The sequence below is a fragment of the Nannobrachium achirus genome (genome assembly GCF_963921795.1).
Source record: "Nannobrachium achirus genome assembly, chromosome: 13".
Classification (NCBI taxonomy): domain Eukaryota; kingdom Metazoa; phylum Chordata; class Actinopteri; order Myctophiformes; family Myctophidae; genus Nannobrachium; species Nannobrachium achirus.
Window position 1 is genome coordinate 41,890,245 of NC_137833.1, and position 18,562 is coordinate 41,908,806.

General features: G+C 41.2%; 1 protein-coding gene across 1 annotated transcript in view; it reads left to right on the forward strand.

The window, feature by feature from the left end:
- The window catches only part of pdzd8 (PDZ domain containing 8), a 64,519-nt gene that overhangs the window by 1,456 nt on the left and 44,501 nt on the right, over positions 1-18,562 (forward strand). The gene's annotated exons all lie outside the window — the stretch shown is intronic.

An 18,562-nucleotide genomic window follows, 5' to 3' on the forward strand; every position in this document is an offset into this window, starting at 1 on the left:
TGGCAGCATACTCTTTCAGTAGAGGCCAATAGGCCTTAGTTGTGACATAGTAATGCACCTGTTGCCTTGTGAGCAGCATGGTGGAACGTTACTACCAGTCAGTTGAGTAATATTGAAATGTCAATATTTATGATTGACAGCCCCCTTTAGTATTTACAGAGAGTTTTCAAATGACTGTGACCCTGTGTTAAATAGGCACACGTGTCACACAAGATTAGTGTGAAATTGAAGAGAGAGGGATACTTCCTTCTCAAATGCAGAAGTGCAGCAATTCTCTAACTTTCTGTCTTGTGTCTCATGTCTCTCGTCACTTCCTCTCTGTCCGGTTGACTTTGCAGACTAGATGTTTTATTTTTTTTATTTGAATAAACAAACCATGTTAAAGCACACAGAGGCACTAGGGCTTGGCAATATATCAATATAAAATATTGTGATATGTATGAAACTAGATATTGTCTGGGAATTTGATTATCGTAATATCATGACTTAAGGGCCATTCACACTGAGCACTATAACTAAAACTATAACTATAACACATATAGTATCGTTCTAAGCCAAGTGGATGGCAGTGTTCGCACAGACTATAAAAAAAAGTACAATGGTGAAAGATATAGTTATCTTTATAGTTATCGTGACCAGTGGGAATGGCACTTAAAGGCTTAGCTTGTACAACAATGCACACAATCAGATTCCTTGAACAGTAAGTGAACATTCCTGGTCAATATCTAGATTCTACTTCTGAATTAGGCTAAATGTTGTCTTTTAAAGTTTTCATTACAGCAAAGTGACCTACAGTAGTACAGTACATATGTTAGAACTGAGTGAAATGAACATAATCTACAGTACCAGTAGCCTGACACTCAGCCTGAATTGACATTTCGTTTCACTCCATTACAAAAATGTAAAGGGGTGTGGCTAACGATTCAGGGTCTGGGTCTGGAACTAGGCTACAGTACCAGGCTATTAGGTCATTATAATTAAGTCTTTTAAAAAGAAGTGTGTGTAACCAATAGTCATCTCCCAACATCTTCAGATTATTGATGTCGAGGTGCTAGGTCAAAAATATTGAGATTTAGATTTAGTCAACATCACCCTTCCTGAAGGATTTCCTGTTCCAACTAGAGCACCACAGATATATCAGCCATTTTTTGACAACATCGGTATCAGCAACTATGCAGAAAATGTGTCCCCATTTGAACCACTTTCCAGTGATGTCCCTATTTTGACCATGGCGAATATTTTCAAATAGCCCATCTACAAGCTCACAATGCGTTGTGATGAGATGCATTTAGGGAAAGTAATAATGTTAAAAAAATACAATAAAATTCAGTTTGTTTATTTATCTATTAAAAAAGTTACGTGTTTATTTAGCCCCATATAGAACCTCACCCTCCGCTGCATACTGTTGTGCTCCGAGATGAGGTCCTACAGGGTTATCCCCGGGCTGGGGTAGAATGCTTCCATGGCGAGGTAGATTAGCCATTTCCCGAAATTGTATCCAAAAAGTAAAGGTAGTTCCACGCTCTCAGACTATGGTTTCCATCCTACGGTACATAAAACATGCACGTGGAGGCATTCTACCCCAGCCCGTAGGACCTTATCTCGGAGCACAACAGTATGCAGCGGAGGGTGAGGTTCTATATGGGGCTAGTGTTTATTTTGATTTACTTGTTGGCTTGTAAGTTAAATGTTCTCAAATAGACAAATTATTGGTCAAAACATTGGTAATCAATCAGTTATCTAGGACTCTCCAAAATTGGGACTGGCATCAGACCCAATAATGCCATTGGTCGGGCTCTAGTTCCAACAGTATGGATTGACTTGTATCCTTCACAGCAGTGGTTGTCAATCTGTGAGTCCCCCACATGATGACAGTCAAGTGAAAGGTTTCTAACTGCTCCTACATCTGGCTTTGTGTGTGTGTATTTCTGCCCGTCTGTATGAGCTTGGCATTGGCCAAGCTTCACAGGATGCTTAAATAAAATGAACTCATAAAAGGCACCGCTCACTTCACACTGGGTGTGATTTTTAATACTTAAATTGGCCAAATTGTCAAATAATATAAGAACCGCCCCCTCCCTCTCCCAGGACCCCTGGGGGTCCCTGGGCCTGGACCCCACTTTGAGAACCACTGCTCTCTACAGAATTTCCACTGTATAATGCTTATTTTAAATGCATCTGTCAGCTTGCCATGAATGCTGTTACAGCACTTTACTAGATTCAGCATCAGTGCACCCAATTACATGACACACTGACCCGTATGCCTGGCTTTGCCTGCCTGCGTTTGGAGAGGTCACCCTGCTGTCTCAGGACTGCAGTGAAAGCTCAAAGCTGCATTGGCACGGCAAACTTCAGCCTGCCTTCACTAGCCTTGTTGTGCCATTGTGCCCCCTCTGTGACCAGAACCGCACATTTGAAATGGCCTCAATGTGGAGTGGATACAGTGAAAATCATTCTTTTCATAGTGGGGAAACATAGGTTGTCATAAGTTACGCACCCTCTCAGAGCTTTCCGATATATCAACATTTTAGTTGCTGAAGTGAAAAAGATGGTGATTTTTGAAATTATGGATTATTTTGTGTGCTGTGTGCATAATGTGTAATTATTTACAAAACCAGTTGAGTCATTGGCCTACTTCTGTTTGCATGGCTTGAGGACATTGTTTTCTCGACAAAATCAATGCCTCGCTGTGTTGTGCCTGACAGAAAGGAACACTTTTCTTTTCTGCACCATCTTCTCTGTGTAGGCTGTTTTGAACACGACCCAACAAAAGGTTGGCTTGTTTCATGAGAACATGAAAAACACAGACATTCAATTTAAGCTTCCGCCACAGGCACGGGCACCCACTGACAAGCACATGTATGCACACAGCATCGCTCTTGTTGAGCTGTGTGGGAGCTAGCTCTGGTCCATAGCGTTAGTGGAGTTCTCCCTCTCCCTAACGCTATGTTCGTCTACCTCCACACCTCCTTGGCAAAACCTGAAAACCTGCTCGTCTGGTCCGAAAATAACAAAAACTGTTTCGCCCCTTACCAAACCAAAGCTATCAGTGGACAGTTGAAAGCTTACTCTACTTAGTGGATGCTTTTATTTTCGGACCAGACGACGAGTCTTCCTGGATTTGTCAAGGAGGTGCGGAGGTAGACGAACATAGAACGCTATGTGGGAGCAAGCGCCACCAAACTTGTGTGTGTGTGGGGGCATGAAGGCAGTGGGTGGTTCGCAACCTTTTTTGAGCTCTGTCTGGATGGACCATTAGCATATTTTGATTCTCACATATCAGATAGATAGTCTCTTATAAAACTGTTTATAAAGTTTGGAAACTTAAACTTTGGTTGATTATTTCTCCCTTTGAGTAATACCAATTGGTATTGTGTTTTATATCATTTCCATCGTTGATTAGTAGTCAGTCACCTTTACAATGAGGTAAGTGCATTCGTGGAATGAGCAACACAGCTAACGTGTGGGTATGCTTCTGTTTGTAATCGCTCTCGTTTTAAACGACCTGCCAGCACACACCTGCTGAGAGGTGTGTGCCACTGTGACACAGTGTCACAGGTGTGTCCTGGCTCCTGAAGATGGGTTCTGCAACTTTGTTGAGTTTGCGTATGCTCCAAGGCAGAAACACTGCCCCCATGGAAAGATGCCATGTTTTCCCTTCCGGATGAGGCCAGTGTGATGGGGCAAGTGGAAGCTGGTGTTCCGTTACGCAGAGTAGCAGCATTTTTGGTGTCAGCCCTGGTACCATTTCCAAACTTAGGACCAAGTTCTGTGAGACTGAAGTCAAAGGAAGACAACACCCCAACAAGACCGGTTCCTCACCCTTTGCTTTACTGAGGAACCATAGGTTTTCTTCCAGAGATTTACAGGCAAGATTTGCACAATGGCACCAAAACCAAAGACAGATGTCAAAGTTGCAGGACCCATGCTCGGGTGCCAGTGACTGGCACACACCTGCCTGCCGTGCAAATGGTACCAGGGCTGACACCAAATAATATATGATAATATATATGTGTAAATACTAAATACAATACAGCACTTGTTTACTTGTAGGCTAGAGATTCAGTTTGGTTGTATTGTGCAATAACTTACAAACCAACTTTGTGATATTGCCTAAAACAATTGCAATATGCTATGCTGGCCATATCGCCCACCCCTAAATGTATGTACAGTATGTGTGTGTTACCCAATACCCATGAACATGTTGTGAGCTTGATGAGATTATGTGCAACAGCCTTTGAGGATGGAACCCTGAGTGTTGGGATTTGCTGAATGGCACAGATGGTGGGACGTTGGAGAGGAGGCTGGGAGAGTGGCCCTCTGGAGCTAATCCAGACCCTTACACATAATAAGCAGGAAATCGCTCTTGTCTTATGTTGTGTCATGCCGTGGGTTCCTAAGCTATTTTATGCTTTAAAGTACCGATACATGCTCATTTTTAAACCTCAATTCCATACAGTTTTCTACCAGGGAGCTGGCCTGGGAGTTCTGTCAAAACTATTTAAATGTTTTTTCTAAATATTATTTTAGTGTAGTGCTGCATGGATTGAATCTGAATCAGTGATCAAATGTAATTGCTTCTTTTTTTCCATCTTTGATTGATTAAGGCTAGCAAAAGATGGCAAAAAGATGGGTTATACTATATGATTTCCGCATGTTTTATATTTGTTACAATCAATGTGACACTGTATCCTGGCAATCAAAGGACACGACTGCACTGCAGGTACTGCAGGTAATGTAGGTAATTCAGTTGAAAATGAATGACCCGTCAACCATAGTTCAACATTTGTTAAAAGATCTTCATCTGCCTTGCACTCTTGCCGTTTCCCGTGTGATTGTACTTTGAACATTGTCTGTCACTATCATTCTATCCATGAGTCATCACCACGCCAGGAATGCCCTGCACACAGGCATAGTATCAACACACGTGCATACACACAGACAATCCAGTGTCAGCTGTCGTTGGTTACATAATTGCTGGATGGACATCTGTTATCCCTCCATCTCAACGTCTCTAATTTTTTGAGTCCTTTATTTCCTGTGGTGGTGGTGGGGTGGGGGGGGGGGGCTTCTATACAAACTACCAACTTGCATAAGATAAAGTTGAGCAGAGTATTTTAAATGTAGACATGTTCCTTTTCAGCTTTGTCCTGCTGCAGAAACAGGGAGACATTGATTCTGCTATTGTGTAGTTTAGCTGTTAATTTGTCTGAATGTTCTGTGAGTCATAGAAGGTGGATTGTGTGTACTATAACATACAACCATAATAACAGAACAGTGCTGCTGAGGTGCATGGTGGCTCAGCCAGTTAAACCGGCCACATGCTCCTTTTGAGTCGCGAGGACCAGAGTTTGAATCTGACTCCCGTCATGTCTTCTGACCTCGGTCCCCTGTGTCTCTACACTCTACTATCTAATAACAAACAAAAAAAGAACAGAACAGAGCAGAGTTGCGAGTAGTAAAGTGTCTGATGTATTGGATAAATAGTGCAGAACCTAGGAACATCTCACAGCCAAGTATTATTTTCCCACAGAGTCCAGCCATTCAGTCAATAACTCAATATATAGATTGACTCAATATACCTGTACTAACATAGAGAAAGTGACTGGTTGCCAGGCTTCTGATTTCAGATTACGGCATGTGAGCTGGTAGCTTTGCATGATAATGCAAACCAGTGGACATTAAATTGTAAGCATGGTTAATGTGTGTTTGTTAAATTATTTAACTATTTATAGGGACCTGGAGTTGCCTAACAAAGAGGCCAGGCAGTTATAATTTCAAATCTACGTTACAGTATGACATCTCAACTTCCTGTCACTGAGTAAGGTTTGTACATCAGATGACAACATTGTCTACTGCTCCAGGAACGGCAGTCTGATATGTATTGCTTTCTGTTGGTCCTCTCATATAGTATGCTCCCTGTCCCACATGTGGTCATTTTAGGATTATTGCCTGGAACATCGGCCTGCATTTTTGTGCCAGGTTAATCAAAAATAGACATTAATCCCCTGGATGATTTAGCTGTGCTTGTGCCGATCATTCAGCGGACAACCTTGGAGCAAAAGCTGCAAACTATATTTATCAACATGGAACACACAAGCTTTATGCAGTGCATAGTGCACTGCATAGTTATAATATTATAATCGTAATGATATTATTATGGAAGTTATTATGATTGGTTAAAGTACTATGCCTAGTAGCTGTTGTAATAACAGTGGTAGTGATTTTTGAAACATTCGTCTGGTGTTTTGACTATGAAACCTATGGATTTATTTGGCCAAATCAGACATCTGAGTGTATGTGGGTGTGGCCTGAAGGATCATTTTTCTCTGGTGTCATGCAACCCCTTTAAGCCTGTAGAGATTAGTGAGCTGTTGGCTATCAGTCATGCTATAGGACTTACTCTCTATGCTGACATAGCTGCTTGTCATACTGCAGAAAAAGACGGTAATGAAATCACTGGATCATAATTCGCCAAAACATCTTAGATGGGTTCATAAATGGCTCTTGATAAAGCCCCAGGACGGTGTCCCAATGCTCCATGCAGTACATACTGTACATACGTTCTGGCACCAGTTGGCCTTTGGTTCGAGAGGAAACATTTCCTTGAGGGGAAAGAGCCCTGGAGTCCATGGCTGACTGAAGCTCTGTAGTAGTAACAGTAACTCTATGGATGAACTATGTGTGTAGTTAAATATGTAAATGTGTGGCCTTAATAACATGGAAAGGATTTATTTGCTATGCACCTACGCCTGAGGAGATACTCACTGATTAGTGTTTTAGAACGAAACAAAGGCAAACTGCTATGCTAGTACACTCTTTTAGATAATGTCAGGCCCCAGACTTTTCCAAATGTAATACAGTAGTTAGTAAATGGCATATACCTGATACTGACTATGCTTGCAGCTAACCAAACAGCCCAGCAGAGCACATCATACAGGTATTCATTGGTTCTTGTGTGCATTGGGACTGGAGCAGAGAAGAAAAGAAGGCTAATCTCATAAGAACTTTCTGATTAGAGAGTCGAGTTTCCTCTTTGAAAGGAATGTCTGGCTATTGTTCCCAAAGCCCCTTGACTTCTCATTAAGGGCCCGTTCACATTGAGCCGATCCCGGGGCCGAGGATCCCCGACCAGATTTCGGGAGGACACCCCGGGAAAATCGTTTGGTCGGCCCCGGAATCGGTCTTGGGCTTGAACAGTACCCCGACACGATCGGATTATGTTAATTAGCTTTTTTATGACCTCGGGACTCGTCGGGAGCACTCACGATAATATCAAAAAAGCTTGATATTTTCGGGTCATCGGGTAGGAATCCTTTTAGCGGGGCAGTTAAGGAGAACAATACTTCAGTTCTGGAAAGAAGCACCAAAATTTGACAGAGTGTACCTCTTGGGTCATTCTTTAGAAAAATCACATTAGACATTTAATTTTCAAAATGGCCGCCAGTTTTAAAGATGGCCGCCTTTTCGGATATGTTTTACAGTACGTCAGCCAGTTAATATCGAATTTTCATAATATTAGCGTTGTTTTGTAGGTTTTAAAACATCCTGAGTTCATTTATTACACTTTTAAAGCAGCCAGAATAATCTTTCTGACTTTTGGTTGGGGTCTTTCCTCACCTGGGACCCCCCAGACAGACCCCTGAGCCTATTTCAGTAATCGCTCTGCTCCTGCTCCAGAACAATGTTAAATTAGATCTGAAATATGCTCTGAAATCAAAAAAGGACTAGTAGCAAATAACAGAGGTCTTCCACCGGGGGTCCGGGACCCCTGGGGGGGTCCTCAGAGCTACTACAGGGGGCCTGCCAAATTTTACATTTGAAACTTCGAATGTTTTTATGTATCCTGGTTTTATGTATTGTACTTTGATGGTTTATTAGTATTCTCAGTATTATTTATAATGTTTTTTGTGTTAAACAGTTATGGTTGACAGCTGTTACTGCAGGGATTGCAATAATGAAGGTATTGCAACTTTTCACTTTGGGGGCAGAACAACATTTCCATTTATTGCACTGTACTCACACTCACAACACAGAGACAGAGACACAGACAGAGCCACACACACACACACACACACACACACACACACACACACACACACACACACACACACACACACACACACACACACACACACACCTCTGTTATTGTCACCCCAAAACCCTCACCTTATCCTCTTATAGAGCCCATGGTCAATTACGCCCAAAGAGATTCACTACAATACAGTAATTTCAGACATGCAGGATGTATTTGTCCTCATCATCATCATCTTCAATGTCCAACCTAATAGTGTTGACACAGTCTCCACCATAGCATAGAGTGAAAGGCAGGTTAATTGAGCAGCTGCACCGTCCACAACCTGCTTTGCAGACACATTTGATGAGCTCAAGTACTGCCTTTGGAGCAGGGAGAGCAAGAAACCTGACTGGAATATACCCTCCACTCTCTGAATTCCATCTATTTTCTTTGATTGGTGGAAGCACAGGGCAATTTGTCAGGTATGATTTATCCTGCATTGTGACGGAGTCGGCACGGAGGTAATGTGGTAGCAGTGCAGCACGAGTTGGAGGTAGCATCTCACCCTTCAAGTTCTTTGACAGAAATAGTTCCCATCTGAGTAATCCCAGAGTTGTTGGACCTTTTGAACTGTAAACATGGCATGCAAAATGTTCCGACTCCAATGTTGTTGGAAGCTCACCATTTATAAGCTCAGGAGGAATGGCCAATGACCTTGCCAAGGTCCTTGATGGCTTGGTCATCATCATCATCAAGTAGGCATTGACCCATGTCTTTTTGGTGATTCCAACAAATGTTCTTCCCCAGTCAGCACCTGAAAAACTATGTACGCACTATGTACTCAATAACTTGAACTCACTTGAATATATAAATTTCCTTTTTTTTTGTACCGGAGGCAAGGACTTGATAAGGCATCGGGGTATCAGCCTCTTCATGTGTTTGCACTTCCTCAAAATCATGTCCCTTGATGAAGGTATCGTATTATGATGCCTACTTTGTCATACCTGACAAATTGCCCTGAGCTTCCATCAATTGAAAGAAATAGATGGAATTCAGAGAGTGGAGGGTATGTTCCAGTCAGGTTTCATGCCCTCCCTTCTCCAAAGGCAGTACTTGAGCCCATCAAATGTGGCTGCAAAGCAGGTTACAAGGGACGGTGCAGCTGCTCAAACAATAACCTGCCTTGCACTCCTCCCTGCAAATGCTATAGTGCAGGGGTGGGCAACTTTGATGATGGCGAGGGCCACTATATGTCCACCTTCACTCCAGAGGGCCACATTGCATATTGCTACGTTCTACTTTGTCATTCTAGTATCTTATACAAAAGAAGCAAAAATAGCAGATATGCAGGCTCAATCGGCTATTTTTGCTTCTTTTGAATTAGAATCCTGAATATTTCTTTTGTTATTTTTTAATTAGAATCCTGAAATCTAACATTTTGATTAAATTGTAATACTACTATACTAGTCATTAAGCTACTAAGATAAACTGATGGAATTAAAGCAGGTCATGTTTGGAATTGTAACAGCTGAAATCAATAATATATTAGGTTTCCGGTATTAATCTGTGGGCCGCATTAAGTGACGGTGGGGGCCGCATGTGGCCCCCGGGCCGCCAGTTGCCCATGTATGCTATAGTGGAAACTGTCAACACTATTAGGGAGGACATGTATAGTAGTGAATTTCTTTGGGTACAATTGACCGTGAGCTCTTAAGAGGATAGGGTGCGGGTTTTGGGGTGACGATAACAAAGAGGTGTGTGTGTGTGTTGTGTTGTCAGTATGAGTGCAGTGCAATAAATGGACATGTTAGTCTGCGCTCCCAAAGTGAGAAGTTGCAATACCTTAATTCTTGCAATCCCTGCAGTAACACCTGTGAACCTGTCTGTCTAACACAAAAATGTTATAAATAATACTGAGATACTAATAAAAACAGTTTCAAATGTAAAAAATAAAAGAAGAAGAAAAATGTCCCCATCTAGATTCGGCAGGCCACCTGTAGTAACTTTGAGGACCCCCTAGGGGTCCCGGACCCCCTGTGGAAGACCCCTGGGTATTTGCTACTACTCGTTTTTGCTTTCAGAGCCCAGTTACAGCAACTTTAATGCTTCAGTTATGATCTAATTTAATATTGCTCTGGAGCAGGAGCAAAGCGATTACTGAGATAGGCTCAGGGGTCTGTTTGGGGGGTCCCAGGTGAGGAAAGACCCCAACCAAAAGTCAGAAAGGTTATTCTGGCTGCTTTAAAAGTGTAATAAATGAACTCAGGATGTTTTAAAACCTATAAAACAACTCTAATATTATGAAAATCGGACATTAACTGGTTGGCGTACTGTTCAGAGGCAGCCATCTTGGAAACATGGCAGCCATTTTGATTTTTCAGTGTCTAACGTGTTTTATCATAGGAACAACCCCTAAGAAGTACTTGTGAAAAGTTTTAGGTTTCTTTCCACTTGTGAAGTATTTTAGTGCAAAAATGCATTTATCTGCCCCGCTATTTACAATTATTGTCGTCTGAATGAGCTCACGGGATTGCTTCAGATTATATGAAGCCAGCTCCTCCCTTTTTAGGCTGCGCAGAGTGTAGGCTATTCTGTCACAGCCTACACTTTTATTATTATTATTAGCCTACTTACTTTTTACTTTAGCCTACTCTCTCCCTTGTTGTAATCACTTGTTCAAAAACGTTATAGCCTATAGCGTTCTTTCTTCTTTTTTCTTCTTCTGCGCAGTCATTTGGCAACAAGGCAGTGTCTTTTTTTTTGCTGCGCAGATTTGGCTAGGGCAGTGCTGTTCTATCCGTGTATTATAAGGGCTCTAAATTGACCTTGTGCAACTTGACAGACAGTAGACAGACACCCTATATATAATATCTTATTCATATAATGTAATACTCAAAGTGAGAGACATTCCATTGCATTCCTTTTTTTTTTTACTTTTACGCGCGGGCTGCAGGCACATTGCGCCTCTCGTTCTGTCAGTTTGTTCATTGGTCCTCAAAGAGGACCGCCAGTCCTTGGGGAGTTCCAGGGGGTCCCCAGCTAAATGATATTGAGGAACCTAGGCCTGTCCCTATTCTATATGCTTGGATGTTGGTGGGACAGTAAAAAAAAAAAAAGCGAGAGGTTAAACTTTTTTTTTTTCTGCGACTGCACGCCCACAACGGCGAGGTTTGGACATTCATAATTGCTATTAGCTGATTAAGCTCATGTCTGTTTAATGTCTGGCTGGTTGCCGTTAAAATGCTGGTTGATGCTTTTTAGGAGTGGACACTGGTCAATCAATGATATTGGAGATGCGACACTCTCAGCCGTGTCTTGCTGGATGCGCATCACATCTCGCGTCTCGCTTGCCAAAAAAATAACTGAATATATAATTATAATATCTATAAAGTGAGCAGCGGCCAGTGTGCGCACAGTACCTAGAAGACTAGCCTACCAACCTACCTTTGTTTTTATAATGTTTTGTCATGATGGCGCAGTTATCACTTGTGTGCAAAGGACGATGATACACGAAAGAAGAATGTAACACCAACTTCTACCAATTAATCCATTGCTGTGACAGACAGACAGGGTGAGACAGCCAACGTGCTTCCATGTAGACTACATAATCCACTGGGTCCAGCTTAGTTCAGATCAATCATATCAACATAACAGTAATAACACCAACCAAAGTCTAAAACACGGTGCCGTCAGCAGCTGTGTTGTGTGAGTGACAAGCCTGATTTGCGCTTCGCCGTATCAGCGACCACCACCTGGAACTGATGCGCTAATTATTGATCTGACCAGGGGTGAGATGCCATGGGCTCGCGTGTGCTATAGTTTCGCGCAATGATGTAATGATTAATTTGAGCAAGATATAACATTTTAAAAGGCTTTTATAGGCCTAGCCTAGGTCTACTCTTAATACTTTTTTCACGATGTAGCGCACTACATGTTCAAGTTCAAACTCTTTCATGCTCACAAGACTTCACACAACATGTCGCTTTGATGTCATGCAGGATGTAATGGGCAATTTCCTATATTGATCAGATACACATACACACCTGAAAGCATTCACGCTGATGAACAGTTAATGCGTGCCTTAATTGTTAAGAGGCTGCGCAAAAAAAGAAAAGGAAAAAAAGCAGCTGATCAGCGCTCGACGGCACTGTCATTTGATGCACATTTCCAGTAGGCTACTTTATGTCACCCATCCCCGCAGATAATGTGATACACGCTCCATATAAATGAAGTTCCAACCTGCATCTTCGAGGTGGCTTTTGATGGCGTTTCACCTCGCTAAAAAACCTCCATGATTTTCACCTTCAACAGATTGGCAGCACTGCGGGACTCATTGCATATATGCGAACAGAAGGTAATAAAATGGATTTGGGAGCATAGCCTAATTACAATGGATGTCTCATAAAAAACAATATATATTTTATAGTTGAAGGGCAAATACACTTATACACAGTAGTATGGTCAGCAATGTGCGAACGTTAGATAGCGAATATATTTGTTTAATTTCGTCATTTTAATATTATAAAATCACAACCCATTTCCTTAGAATATATGTAGGCCTATGTAAACATGGTTTCATCTTAAAGGAACCCTTTCTGTACATCTTGTACCCCTGTGGGTCCCGATCCACAGGTTGAGAACCATCTAGTCGTGTCTCTCATGGCACCACCCCCCCCGAGATCGTGGGTGGCTAGAATCGCGAGACGTCGGTCTCATTTGTAATGGTCTGAGATATTTCACTTGGCACAGCGGGATATACCGGGCCCGAATTCAAGACTGTCGTTTGAAATGAACACCGATAAACCCCCGGGCACGAGATCTGATCGGATCCAACATCGCGTTTCGTCTGTGAGGCTCTTAACTGGACTGTCATAAGCTAACATACTGTGTAGTGCATTTGATCCTGGGAATGCCAAGAACAGACTGCATTTTGTTGGTCTAAAATAAATAACTGTACAATTGAGGTACAAATACATAACTTTCATGGCACATACCACATAAATTAGGCAACAGACAAGTCCCTCCTGCAGCTCACCCTGGTTCCAAATTAACCAATTATTTCGATTGGATTATTTGATTTGTTAAAGTAATCAACAAAATAATCTCTAAGAAAAGAATTGATGATAATCAAATATGATCATAGATGTTATTAAGGTGAATACCACTATTATATACTACTATTTTCAACATTGACCCATATACCTTATAGCTGTTGTGTGGAAATAAGAAAAGAGACCCCCCCCCCTTTCTGTGTTGCCTAAAACTGGAATTGATTGTTGTGTCAACAGAAGCTGTACTCTTTGACTCCATCCTCTAGGCTTCCTCATTCACTAGTTCACATGACCCCAACTATCAATTCCAGTTCTAGGCAACACAGAAGGGGGGAAGACCACAAAAACAGCTCCAAGATATATTATGGCATGTTTCAATGTTGAAAATGAGTTTCCCCCTAACTGCTAGGGATGGGACGTGGGACCATATGAAAATGTCATGTCACGATTACTGTGGTAAAAATAACTGTGATTAAAGGGGAAGACCACCCATTTTCAATATTGAAATATGTCATTAATATACCTTAGAGGAGTTGTGTGGAAATAGAAAAAAGTTCCCCCCCTTCTGTGTTGCCTAGAACTGGAGGATTGATTTTGGGGTTTGTATTGTAAAGTACAATGTGTGATGTCATCAAGTTGTACTTTACAATACAAACCCCAAAATCAATCCTCCAGTTCTAGGCAACACAGAAGGGGGGGGGAACTTTTATTCTATTTCCACACAACTCCTCTAAGGTATATTAATGACATATTTTAATATTGAAAATGGGTGGTCTTCCCCTTTAACAACGTTATCACAAGAATCAAAATATGCTTAAAACTTAAAATGCCAACTCTGTTAACCACTTCAACCCCCAGCATCCCTATGCTGGGGGGAAACGTTCGGCACAAATAGCCGATCTACAAACTCCTTGCGCGTTTTTGCAACACACCACATTGAGCTTATATATCTGCCATTTTTGGCGAATGGATTCGGTAGAGTGAAAGAGCATACCAACTGCGCTGTTTACATGTCAGTGTTATCAAGTATAGAAGGTGTTACTGAATTTACAGCCCAACAAAAGCAAATGTCATCTTATTGTATGACGGAGGACAATTTCACGATAAATTAATATCTCTGTGATACAATTATTGAGCATTTTATTCCACGATTATAACGATTATTGTCCCATCCCTATTTACTGCAATGCCTCATGCAATGTAGTATGTAATGTAATGCAAAAACGTTGTGGGGCATTTCAAAAATGTTTTCTTAAACTTTTTATGGGTGCCTCAAACGGCGAGATGCATTACTATCAACTCGTCTTGGTGTGATCGTCCACTTTAGGTACAGTATTTGTTACTCACTCATACAGGTATAAGTAGCGATGAGGGCACAGTTCACCGTACACCACTCTGAAGTATAAGGAAGCCATGAGCAGGTGTGTTACAATTATTACATAATCCTCTAATCACAATTATTTGAGATAATCGCAATTATATTTGCATAATCGTTTCCATGTTGAAAAATGTTCACACGTAAATATATATAATATCAAATATTAAAAAAAGCAGAAATAGCAGATCTACAAGCTCGTAAGCTCAGATCCAATATTCAATGCCGCCAAAGACACAATGAAATCCTTAATCGCAAATTCGCAATTAAATTTGTAATCGTCACAATCCTAGCTTTGCCACAGACAGACTAAGGGGTGTAGTGAGGACGGGTGTGCCCCATGCATTTTTAATAGGCACTGCTTGCCCCAGCTAATGGTGTCTGGAAAGTGATAGGGTGCCGTCTGCTGCCTTGTATTTTGCAGAGACAAATGCAAGTACACGTTTTCCAATTAAGATGGAGGTGGTTGCTGTCAAGCCCTTTGTGGTTAATAAATGGTGCTTTTGTTTATCTCATGAGTAGCAAACCTTCTCCAATGTCTCGCTGCTTGGCTCAAACCTGCTGAAGCCAAATGAGAAGGAAATCACCACTTCTAATAACATTACATTATGTAATGCAAAGTGCTGTGGTCATTGCAAAATTGATGGTTTAGGAAACTGAGTAAATTACTTAGCACACCACACTGTTGGCAATTAGAATTAAGACAAAATTGTACAAACCACACTTAAAGGACACTTGGAGCGTGTTCTGCAATGACATCATTCAGTGTCTTGGCTGACATAGTTCAGCTAGACGCAATACAAGCCTGGTACTGGAGCTGAGAACTAACCGGCCAAGTAAGACACATTCTAGAACTAAAAAACTAAAAGCACACGGTCCATAAAGAATATCATTCTATTGCCCCATGACTCTCATCCAATCATATTCTCTCATATACAGTACGTACACAAAAGTAGACATCTTTCCCTAGTTTAGAATAATACCCCAGGGGCGACCTTAACCACTTCACACACACACACACACACACACACACACACACACACACACACACACACACACACACACACACACACACACACACACACACACACACACACACACACACACTACCACCCTGGCTCAACCATACAAATGGTTACACATACATGCTATTATGGTGAATACTAGTCTGACAAGTGTTACATTCTGCAGCACCTGAAGCTCTGTGAAACAGCAAATAAAATGTTGCCATCAATGCAATGGCTTCTCAGTAGATCCTCTCAGTGTGTATTTGTTTTTCTCAAGTTTAATTAAAAAAACACCATTGTATTCTAGTCAGTGCGATAATAAAGTACGCTTGTCTAGTAAAGATGTGTAATCTAATCTATAATGCCTTAGTCTTGGAACAGAACTGTCAGGAATCCAAAACATAGCAATCAGCGGGCAGGATTGTAATCTACAAGAAATACAAAAACCAGACCAGATACCAAGAAAACAAAATTTCCCTACGGGGACAGTAAAGCCAAGCTTATCCTATCCAATTCATGTATGTTTGGCCAAAAACATATGGCTTAGATGGCAAGGTGAGCCATGACATCTTGGGTCTGATGGACCATCACCAATATTGTGTCAAATGTAACAATTTTATAAATATTTCTCTTTGAGAACATTTAACTTATAACCCAACATATACATTTAAACTAGACAGATGCAATTCTGGGAAATTGCAAGTATGGTTGCTCTGACGCAAGTCATAAGGAATCCGCTTGGAAATGTATTCCCCTTTACCATTTGGCCCTTTAATGCCCATATATGCATTTCTCTTTTCTTTCTTTTTTTTTCCTTCTTGGGGGGGGGGTTATGCCTTTATTGGTAAGGAAAGTAGACTGACAGGAAACGGGGAGAGAAGATGGGGAGTGACATGCTGCAGCAGATGCTGTTGGGACAGGACTCGAACCCACGTCACGCTGCCAGGCACCAGAGCCCACGTGGCACGCGTCCGGACCGCCAGGCCAGCGAGCGCCCCATAGATATGGATATCTCTGTCTCCGTGTCCCTATCTGAGCGGTGCTAACCATTCCGTCCCTGTCCCTTTTATGCCCATATATGGAGATCCCTGATGTCTCAATATTTAGCCCATATTTTGGAATGCCCATATATGGACATATGGCGTGTCAGTCACATGCAGTCTATGATGTCAGAGATTGGAGATAATTAATTCACATACTCGTACATGACCATTTATTTGTACATATCTGTCAAAAGGATAAAACCCCCAATATGACTTTTTTTCTATTGATTACTCATGCCATGGAGACTTGAGTTCAAGAATATTTTTTAGTTTTAGTCGCATTCCTAAGACAATAATTTAATTACAATAAATTTACCCCCATTGATTCCGGATGGGGACCCGAATGCAGGAATCAATGGGGGTAAATTCACTATAATCCATTTTTTTTGTCCTAAATTGTCTCTAATGCGAAAAATACAAAAAATATATTATTGAACTCAAGTCTCCATGGCATGAGTAATCAATAGAAAAAAAGTCATTTTGGGGGTGAACTACTCCTTTAAGAGATTATTTTATTTCCATTGTGGTTCTTTGAGTGAAAATGCGTGTGTAAACGGTGCCATGTGTTTGGAGGGTAGCAGAGCACATAAAGAAGAATATTATCCATAATAAGTAGCCTACAATTCATACAAGTTAAACATGAGTAAGCAAAATGGCAAGGGTGCTCTAAAAGGAACCTGATACAACGTAACTAATTGATGGTTACCTCAACTTACCTTTAGGTCCAGCTGCTATTCAGCCAGCTCTTTATGGAGGATTTGAAGTTAACTGGCGCTTTTAACCCATTCCACATGCTGCAGAGTATAACAATGAGTCAGGCCTAAAATGTTTTTATCTTTAGGAAGGCCTTTTCGTGTTGTTGTTGTGCAACTGTCAGCAATAGCCTTTTCTGCTTGACATTTTTAAACCCTGCTATTAACCTTCTATGATTGATTACATGAAAAGTGTGTATATTTATTCAGTTATGTGAATAGTTTGTCCACAAAATCTATTTCAAACCACCGGAGTCGCAGGTAAACAACAGGAGCCAAATTACCGCATTTCGCTGTTAAACAACATACATGGCATAACTGACAATCCTTTTTTTTAACCACCACACCCAATGGTCACAGGTCCAACAATTTTCACTTTTAACTGATCTGTGCTTAATACATTTTCAAGTAAATATGTTAATTTGATAATTCACCTTTTCATACATTATTTCTTAAAAATCGAACATTCAGAAATGTTCGATGAGGTGCCAAATTCCAACATAGCTTAAAGGGGAAGACCACCCATTCTCAATATTTAACTATGTCATTAATATACCTTAGAGGAGTTGTGTAGAAATAAAAAAAAATGTCCCCCCCCTTCTGTGTTGCCTAGAACTGGAGGATTGATTTGGGGGTTTGTATTGTATGTCATCTCGGTGTACTTTACAATACAAACCCCAAAATCAACTTCCAGTTCTAGCACAGAAGGGGGGGAACTTTTATTTTTATTTCCACACAACTCCTCTAAGGTATATTAATGACATAGTTCAATCTTGAAAATGGGTGGTTTTCCCCTTAAAGAAGAATCATGTCTTGGAGTTCTGTTCTGTTGTTGAAACACTTCCTATTGGGCCTAATGAATATGGAGACATGGGAAATGAATCAAAAGATTGATGAAAATGAGACACGAGATTGTGTAAGGACAAGACACTGGCAGTCTGTCATGGTTTAATGGGATTGGGGCATTCAGGGTATGTGATCTATCTGCATACCCAGGGCCTAGCCCTAGTGGATAATTGTATCCCCAGCAGGGCAGGTCTTTATTTCTGCCTTTCCTGTACAGTCCTGGCCTGTGCATTTCTTTTTCCAACTGAACTAGAACTTTATCACCAGATGAAAATGGGCATGCTGTCATAATGTGACCCGACTCTCTAGCCTACTGAAACATATTGACATATTTCTGTACATTATTTCCTGGTTAGCCTGTTTTTGTGGATGCCTTACAGCTGGTGCCCTACCGTTTGTGTACTGCAGTATCATAAAGCTATTGAGCAGCAGACTGCAGGGGAATTCCACCTTTAAATGGCCTTGCATTGT